Source organism: Oxyura jamaicensis, unplaced genomic scaffold (genome assembly GCF_011077185.1).
Source record: "Oxyura jamaicensis isolate SHBP4307 breed ruddy duck unplaced genomic scaffold, BPBGC_Ojam_1.0 oxyUn_random_OJ71389, whole genome shotgun sequence".
NCBI classification, from domain to species: Eukaryota; Metazoa; Chordata; class Aves; order Anseriformes; family Anatidae; genus Oxyura; species Oxyura jamaicensis.
Window position 1 is genome coordinate 1 of NW_023310492.1, and position 10,098 is coordinate 10,098.

General features: G+C 41.1%; 1 long non-coding RNA gene across 1 annotated transcript; it reads left to right on the plus strand.

Moving 5' to 3' along the window:
* Nucleotides 1–4,924: 4,924 nt before the first annotated feature.
* On the plus strand, nucleotides 4,925–5,231 carry LOC118159636. Its single transcript, XR_004747188.1, has 2 exons — nucleotides 4,925–5,051; nucleotides 5,097–5,231. It is a non-coding gene; the product is annotated as an uncharacterized LOC118159636 (long non-coding RNA).
* Nucleotides 5,232–10,098: the final 4,867 nt, after the last annotated feature.

Genomic DNA, 10,098 nt, shown 5'->3' on the forward strand with positions numbered 1-10,098 from the left:
AAATATAAAAGGATGATTAGCTAGCTAGGCAGTAGGATGAATCATTATCTAGGTATTAAGAATAGAATAGATTAGTTACTCAATATTATCTGTTAGTCAAGGAAGAAGTAGTCTGAGTCTGCAAGATATACTATCAGGAGCTAAGAGGTGAAGAATATGTGAAAACTAAGTAACAAAAGCTTGCCAGACATCCCGTCTCAGGCAGGAAACAGATGGACAACAAGGACACAAATTATCTCAGGCTGATAAAGACATTGCAAACTTGCAAAATCACTACATTCTAGATAAAGGGTGAGAAGTATACTATGAGGAAGACATACGGCCTTCCTCCCAAAGACCACTGCCCACGTCCTTAAGACCCCTGCCCACAATTCTTGGAAGAATCTGCGCAAGCACAAAGGACTGATAAGCTAATTAGCATAAGAAGCGTGAGTAGGTGGGTTTAGGTGATGAATATGTATAGGAGTTAATTGAATATTCGTAGTTCTGCTGTATAAATGTGAGATAGTTTGTTGTCGGAAAGGGAAAGGGACCCGAGTAACGATGCAACCTCGATGCGAATATAATCGCCCTCCTTTATTGCAGGTTCTCACAGAGTATATATAGGCAACTAACTACAGCACGCGCCGATAACAACTTATAATTGGTCTAGCTTCTCCGTGCACTTGTCTCTAGCTTGTTTCCTCATTATCTCTAATACAAGGACGTGGGAAACAGCGCAAAGCCACCTGCGAATTCCTTTCCCACAGTTTGTCACTTCAGGTATGCACATTAGGTGGAATGATCCCCCGTGCATCCAGCGCTGTCAATAAAGAATACTTCATCACTAAGAAGAAATTTTGACTTCGTTCTTTAAATCAATCTGGCGACCCAGATGGGACACCCTCTCTGCCCGGCTGCAGGACCCGCTGGGAATAGGACTCCCTAGGGTACCCCCGGGATTTCCCAGAGGGACTCCTTGACTCAACGGATCACTGTGGAGGCAGACAAGGACCCCATCACTGTAAGTGACAATATTCTTTATTTTGGTTTGTTTATTTGGTAGACCGGTCATTTGGTGCTGCCTATAGGTTGGAAGGTAAGCTTCTGCAGGGTAGTGTTGGTGTATACTTTTGTGGCTAGCACCTTAAGTATACGTTGGATCTGTCTTGGTGGCATTTAATTGCCATTGGGAACCTTGGCAAAAGGTTTGCCTTTAAGGTTCATTTGGTACTGTGTTACTTATTTCGGTTTTCTGACCTATCGAATGTGAAATTTGACTCTGATTGTTGTTATTGCGATTTTAGCTATATTTTTGGTAGTAATAATAGTTTCATGGTGTTGCTGTAAAAAGATACCGACGTGCTGCATTTTGTAAGTGTTAAAGGGTAATCTGAAAGTGTGAATCGGAAAAATGAGAGGAAAACAAAGTGGTGGAATTCTAAAGAAAAGTCCTTTAGGATGTGTTTTAATTCATTGGAAGGATATTGGAGGGTCCGCTGGAGGAACTGTGAATAAGAAAACATTGATAAAATATTATAACCAATGGTGGCCACTATATAAGTTGGAGTATGGGGAAAAATGGCCTTCTAATGGTACTCTGAACTATAGTACCTTATTACAGTTAATGTTGTTTTTAAGGAGGGAAGGAAAATGGGATGAAGTAATGTATGCTGATATGTTTTTCACTCTGAGGAATCACCCAGAGTGGCAAAAGGAGTGTGGAATTAACCTAGCACCACAAGATCCCTTAATATTGGCAATGGAAAAAGATATGAGAAGGGATGGTGCCGGGAAAATGAAGAGGTGTTGTTCGGCATGTAGTATTGGACAAAGATGTTTAAAGTTAGATGAACCAGAGGAAAGAATGGAAGATTACGTTTCGCCGTTACCATCTGTAGATGGTGGTGCAGGCGCGGGAATAGAAACTGAAGGGAGGAGAGATGATATAGACACTAAGGAATTTACTCCGATAACTGCTCGTACACGGAGCAAAGCAGGGCCAGTAATCCAAGCCCCTTTACGGCAAGCTATGGGGGCTAACGGACCTGCCAGAATTAAAGTACCTTTTACAACTAACAAATTAGATTCTTGGAAGGAGGCGGTGAAAGGGTATCGAGATGACCCAGAGGCAGTAGCTAGAAGATTTGAGCTGATTGTGAAAAATTTGGATCCAGATTGGAAAGATATAGAAATAATGCTAGCAGCATTATCGGAAACGGAGAAACAGCTAGTATTTAAAACTGCCCAAACACAAGTACAGATCCAGGTGGCTTCAGGAGCCTTGCCCGGAACCGTAGAAGTACACGTGCCTAGGGCAGACCCCAATTGGGATTATAATGATGAAAATGATTATAGACTATTAAAGAGATACCAGGAATGGATAAGGATTGCCTTGGAAAATGCTATACCTAAGTCTGTAAATTGGTCAAGACTATATACTATAAAAGAAGGACAGTCCAAAACTCCTTCGGAATTTCTTGACCGTTTAAGGACAGCTATGCAGAAATATACAACTATAGATCCCTCCTCAGAGGACGGTAAATTACAGTTAGTTTCATTGTTTCTAGGACAGTCTGCTGAGGATATAAGGCGAAAGCTTCAGAAAATGAAAGAACCCAATATAAGAAATTTGGAAAGGCTGGCGGAGGAGGCTTGGAGGGTATTTAGAAACCGGGAAGGGGATGAAAGACAGAAATTAGGAGAAACCATTGCTGCGGCAACAGTAGCTGCATTAAAGAAACAAGAAGAACCCTTTCGGGCTAAAGGTAGAGGGGTTGGGAGAAGGGGAGGAAGACCCCAACCACTCTTAAGATCGGACCAGTGTGCGTATTGTAGGGAAATAGGCCATTGGAAGAGAATGCCCGAGGCCGCGGGCAGGTGCTCGGCCAGTAATAGCTAACATTTCTCCTGATCAATGAAGTGGACTGGGGGACTCTACCCTAGCGGATCCACTGGTTAAAATCAAGCTAGGGAAATCGGGACAAGAGATGGAATTTTTAATAGATACAGGAGCTTCTTATTCAGTGTTGAATCAGAGATTAATACCAGAGGACAAAGATTTTGTGACTGTGATAGGGGCCACTGGCCAACAGGAAAAGGCCTTTTTCTTAAAGTTCCTGAAATATAAACTGGGGAAACAAATAGGGATACATAGGTTTCTATATCTACCTGGATCTCCAAAATCTCTATTAGGTCGAGATTTGTTAGAACAATTAGAAGCAGAAATTATCTTTGAAAACGGGAAAATGGAATTAAAGATAGGAGAAGAACAACTAATAAATGTGCCAAGCTCAACACTAATACAAACTGACCTTAAAAGTGAAATACCCTCAGAGATCACAGATCAAGTGTATCCAGGAGTTTGGGCCACCAAAGTCCCTGGAAGAGCTAAAAATGTGACTCCAATAATTATTAAATTAAAGCCAGGAGAGAAACCTGTTAAGGTTAAGCAATATCCTTTGAGGATAGAAGATAGGAAAGGAATTAAAGAGATAATTGATAAATTTCTACAGTATGGATTATTAGTTGAATGTGAATCCGAATACAATACACCCATATTGCCAATCAAAAAGGCAGATGGAAAAAGCTATAGGCTAGTTCAGGATTTGAGGGCCATAAATAAAATCACCGAGGATATACATCCAGTAGTGGCAAATCCTTATACTTTGCTGACTAAATTAAAGAATAGTCAGGTTTGGTTTACCGTACTGGATTTAAAAGACGCCTTCTTCTGCCTAGCCTTAGCCACAGAAAGCCAAAACCTATTTGCCTTTGAATGAGAAAACCCTGACTCAGGTAGAAAGACGCAGCTTAAGTGGACAGCATTACCTCAAGGATTCAAGAATAGCCCCACCATTTTTGGAAACCAATTAGCAAAGGAACTTGAGACTTGGAAACCTCCGGACACTGAAGGGACTTTGTTACAATACGTGGATGATCTATTGATAGCCACTGAGACTAAAGAAGGTTGTGTTCAACGGACTGTCAGTCTCCTTTATTTTCTGGGTTTAAATGGATATCGAGTCTCCCAGCAGAAAGCCCAGCTGGTTCAGCAACATGTGACCTATCTGGAATTCGAAATTTCGGGAGGACAAAGAGAGCTGGGAACTGAACACAAGGAAGCCATTTGTCGAACTCCGGAACCACAAATGATAAAAGAACTGCGAACCTTTCTGGGAATGACAGGTTGGTGTCGCCTTTGGATTTATAATTATGGACTGATGGTGAGCCTCTATATGACTTGATAAAAGGTAACCAGTCAAAATTGGTTTGGACTGGAGAAGTGCGAACAGCTTATAAGAGACTTAAACTTGAATTGATGCGTGCTCCGGCCTTGGGAGTGCCGGACCTGTCGAAACCTTTTTGGTTATTTTCCCATGAGAGACAAGGGATGGCTTTGGGAGTATAAGCGCAAAAGCTGGGTCCCTATAAACGAGTAGTAGCTTACTTCTCTAAACAACTGGATGAAGTAAGTAAAGGATGGCCCGGATGTCTTCGGGCGGTGGCAGCAGTCGTTATCAATATACAGGAGGCTCGGAAGCTTACAATTGGACAGAAAATGATAGTGCTAGTTTCCCATACAGTCTCAACAGTTTTGGAACAAAAGGGAGATCATTGGCTCTCGCCGCAGAGGTTTTTAAAATGCCAAGCAATACTAGTAGAACAAGATGATGTGGGAATTGTGGTCACTAACATTGTGAATCCAGCCTCTTTCCTTAGTGGAACTCAGGATGAACTAATAACACATGACTGTATAGAAACAATGGAGACCGTGTATTCCAGTCGACCTGATCTTAAGGAAGAACCTTTAGAAGATGCTGACGAATCCTGGTATACTGATGGAAGCAGCTTTGTGAAACAAGGACAACGTAAGGCAGGGTATGCCGTTACAACCACTCAGCAGGTAATCGAGTCTAAACCATTACCTCCTGGGATGTCTGCCCAGAAAACAGAGATAATTCCTCTTACGTGAGCACTGGAACTAGCAGCAGGAAGGAAAATAAATATTTGGACAGATTCTAAATATGCATTCGGTGTGGTGCATGCTCATGGAGCGATTTGGAAAGAACGTGGATTGCTGACCGCTCAGGGAAAACAGATAAAACATGCTGAAGAAATTTTAAAATTGTTAGAGGTGGTAAAACAACCAGAAAAGGTAGCTATCATGCATTGTCGGGGACACCAAAAGGGGAACACCGATTTTGAAATTGGAAATCGATTGGCAGATCAAGAGGCTAAGCGGGTAGCTGGATTAACTGAAGTGAAGGCATCATCTTTGATACCAGACGGTAAAGTTCAAACTATATACATAAACCAAAAGCCAAATTATACAAAAGAAGACTTAAAATTAATTGAAGATTTGAAAGGTAAAATGAAACCAGATGGATGTGTATATTTAAAAGATAACCGAGTAGTAGTACCCTCTAATTTGATATGGCTCACAGTTCTTACAGAACACAATAAAACACACTGGGGGGCTGACACATTGCATAAGAGCCTGAGTCAGACATTAGTGGGACAAAATTTATATACAACGATAAAACAAGTAACTCAACAATGTAGCATTTGTTTACACAACAACCCCAATACTAAGAATAAAATAAAATTTGGAATAATTGGTAAAGGAAATTATCTGGGACAACAGTGGCAAATTGATTTTTCAGAACTCCCTAAAAAAAGGGGGGTATCGTTATTTATTGGTTCTGACTGACACGTTTTCAGGATGGCCCGAAGCCTTTCCCTGTCGAGCAAACAAAGCAAGAGAAGTGGTTAAAGTCTTTTTAAATGAAATAATGCCTCGCTTTGGGATACAGTAGCAATGTCTTCTGATAGAGGTTCACATTTTTGTGTGCAAGTGGTACAACAGCTAAGTAAGATTCTAAAGATAGATTGGCAACTACATACTCCTTATAGACCGCAGGCAAGTGGACAAGTAGAAAAAATGAACCATTTAATTAAACAACAAATAGCTAAAATCGGACAAGAAGCTAATTTGTCATGGCCTCAATCCCTTCCTTTAGCATTACTTAGAATTAGAGTTAAACCTAGAGTAAAGGAGAATTTGAGTCCCTTTGAAATCTTATATGGGAGGCCGTATCAATTTCTATTTAGTGGAGAGGATCTAACGCAGTTAGGATCAGAATATTTATATGTTTATATAACTGAACTTCAGAAAAAATTAAATAAAGTACATAAATTGATTTTAGGGACGAGGGCTAGAGGGCTGGATCAACCAATCCACCCCTTTAAGCCCGGGGATTATGTGTATATATAAAGACTTTTTCAGGACAACCCCTAGAAGAAAGATGGACCGGATGGTATATCAGGTGTTGTTGACGACGCATACTGCTATCAAGATTAAAGAACAAGCTGCTTGGATCCACTATTCGAGAGTGAAGAGAGCTCCTGGAATATCATGGACTGCTACCCCAATAGGATCTACCAAATTACGACTCTTAAATTATAATTATAATGGGGTGGCTACCTAATTTATACTTGACTTTATGGGATAAAAACGCACATTTATCTCTGGTACAAGGAGTTTCTCACGCCCTGGGTAAAACAAATTGCTGGATATGTGCACATATGCCAGAACATGGAGATAAAGGCATATCTCTAATTGGAATTCCCCTACCTAGGAATAAATCCTGGGAAAACTTATGGAGAAATACCTCTTGGGGTATTGAAGGTGATGAGATTCTGAAATTAGAAATAAATAGTCCTAAGGTACAAGAGTCCTATTATATTTGTGTTCAGAGATGTAACCCACCCAAAGGACAAGGGAAAATTGATTGTAACCCCATAACATATGTGGGAAACCAGTCGTCTTGTAACACCACTTTATCTATTGGTACCTCAATTTCTGTTAACTCTACGGCTTGGCCAGTGCCAGAGGGAAGAGGATGGTACTGGCTGTGTAATGATACAGCTCGTAAGGTTTTACAAAAAAATTGGATGGGAACTTGTACCTTGGGAGCAGTAGTCCCTAATATGACGATACATGATTCTTTGTCACGGGGGTATTTGAGAAATCATATTCGGAGAATTGGACGGGAAATCAAAAATCCCTTAGTAGAAAGACCTACTGCTTTCCATAGTTTTGCTCGTTGGTTTATCCCATGGTTAGGGGTGAGTGAGTTGGAAAAAACAATATTCAACATATCTGCAGTAATAATTAGAAAATAGGACAGTTGATGTTATGAAAGCTCAACAGCAAGAAATATCTAGCTTATCACAAGTGGTGTTACAAAACATAATGGCCTTAGACTTGTTGGCTGCTCGAGGAGGAATATGTACAATTGTTAATACTACTTGTTGTGTGTATGTGGATCAAAGTGGGAGAATTTCCACTGACCTAGAGGAAATATGGAAACAGACTAAAATATTACATGAAGTCACCAAAGACGATCTCTCATGGAGTTCTGAAGAAATGTGGAACAAAGTAACTTCTTGGCTACCTAATATACAGTGGCTGAAACAGGGTTTTATTATTACGATTGCTTTTGTGATATTGGGAATATTTGTATGTATATTGTTCAAGCATTTGTTTTGTTGTATTACGAAAGATGGGTACATTTAATGCAAAGGAATTTGCATGCATCAAGAAAAGGGGGGAATGAAACAAGCAAGCAATTAGTAAATATAAAAGGATGATTAGCTAGCTAGGCAGTAGGATGAATCATTATCTAGATACCAAGAATAGAATAGATTAGTTACTCAATATTATCTGTTAGTCAAGGAAGAAGTAGTCTGAGTCTGCAAGATATGCTATCAGGAGCCAAGAGGTAAAGAATATGTGAAAACTAAGTAACAAAAACTTGCCAGACATCCCATCTCGGGCAGGAAACAGATGGACAACAAGGACACAAATTAGCTCAGACTAATAAGGACATTGCAAACTTGCAAGATCACTACATTCTAGATAAAGGGTGAGAAGTATACTATGAGGAAGACACACGGCCTTCCTCCCAAAGACCACTGCCCACGTCCGGAGGACCCCTGCCCACAGTTCTTGGAAGAATCTGCGCAAGCGCAAAGGACTGATAAGCTAATTAGCATAAGAAGTGTGAGTAGGCGGGTTTAGGTAATGAATATGCATAGGCATTAATTGAATATTCATTGTTCTGCTGTATAAATGTGAGATAGTTTGTCACTTCGGGTATGCACGTTACGTGGAACGATCCCCCGTGCATCTAGCGCTGTCAATAAAGAATACTTTGTCTCTAAGAAGAAATTTTGACTTCGTTCTTTAAATCAATGGGATCCAAAAACACCCAGACTCCTCTCTGAGAAGGCATTTAGAAAGCAAGGGGGTCCTTTCTGAACCTCGTGACTCAATGGAAGGGCCTCCTTCAGCCACATACCCTTAACGTGAAAGGAGGAGGCAGAGTTTTCCCAGGGGTCAGCCTAAGACCTTGGAACAACTTTCCAAAGGAGGTAGCATCCATTGCAGTCCTTAATCTTTGCGCTAGAAAGAAAGAGTAGTATTTCTTTTCATTTGCGGAAATCAGACTCTATAACCTTGGAATGGTTATAAAGCAGGTATGTTTATTCGGCGCTGCGCACACATGCTAGGTGCAAGGGGGATAGCTCCACCTAACTTGCACCCCAACGGTTACTGGCAGTGTGCTTATATTAGTGGGATATATATACATGTTCATTTCATTTCCCGTAAGTCTCTTGCATATTCATCGGGTCTCTGAAGGTTAATGTAGTTCTGTCTCTATTCGTATGCGTACTGGAGTCCTTGGGTGGTCGTCTGGGCGTACTCTGGTGGTCTTTTGATGAAGGCAAGAAGTCTTCCTCACTGCTAATCTTCTGACCTTTCCTGCCTTTGACAGGCTTCAGCAGTCAAGCCAGTTCTTGCTGGTTCCATTATCTATGCATACAGTCTAGCTAAGACCTAGGAATCAACACCCTTTATCTTGTTCCCTGTCTTACTTTGACTGCACTTTTTGAACACAACTCTACCACGTGCTTCTTCCTCTGAACAAAAAAGTGATATATGCTGCTGCTTTTGCCTAATGCTAAAAGATCCAGTATTGTGCTAATAAGAATAAAGAACTGACATATAAATGAAATCTCATAAAGATGAATTATCTTTTTTGTGACTTTCAAAATTATATGTATTAATTATGACTAATGCTTGCTAAAAAGCATGCCATAGCTTTTCTCTGTTACTGTTAAATAGTCCAGTTACATGATTTAGGAAACATTAACTGGACTTCTATAACCAAATAAGTGTACAACAGCAGTAGTGTTTAATCTTACTATTTATGTTATTTCATGTGTTTTTCCAAACTGAATTGAGGATGACAGATGAAAAGGTTTCTTACCAATATTCAGTGTACAAATATAATCTCAGCAATAAAAGGTGGAAAAAGGAAGAAGAGGGGAGGGGAGGGTCCTCTATATCGAGTGACTCGAAAGAGAAACTATTTCGAGTGGGGCCCCGAGCAACAACAGGCCTTTGAACAAATCAAACAAGAAATAGCTCATGCAGTAGCCCTTGGGCCTGTCCATTCCAGACCAGCTGTGCAAAGCATACTTTACACTGCAGCTGGGGAGCATGGCCTCACCTGGAGCCTCTGGCAGAAAACCCCAGGAGAAACTCGAGGTCGACCTCTGGGTTTCTGGAGACGGGGCTATCGAGGATCGGAAGCCAATTACACCCCAACTGAAAAGGAGATATTAATAGCCTATGAGGGGATTCGAGCTGCTTTAGAAGTTGTTGGTACAGAAGCACAACTCCTCTTGGCCCCACTGCTACCTGTGTTACATTGGATGTTCAAAGGGAAAATCCCCACTACACACCATGCGACTGACGCTACGTGTAGTAAGTGGATAGCGTTAATTACACAGTGGGCTCTAATGGGAAAACCTAATCGCCCAGGAATCCTGGAAGAGATCATGGACTGGCCGGAAGTCAGAGATTTCGGAGTGTCGACAGAAGAGGTAACCTGTGCTGAAGAGGCACCACCATATAACGAGTTGCCAGAAGACAGAAAGCAGTATGTGTTGTTCACTGACGGATCCTGCCGTGTGGTTGGGAGCCATCGGAAATGGAAAGCTGCTGTGTGGAGTCCCACACAATGAGTTGTGGAGGCCATGGAAGGT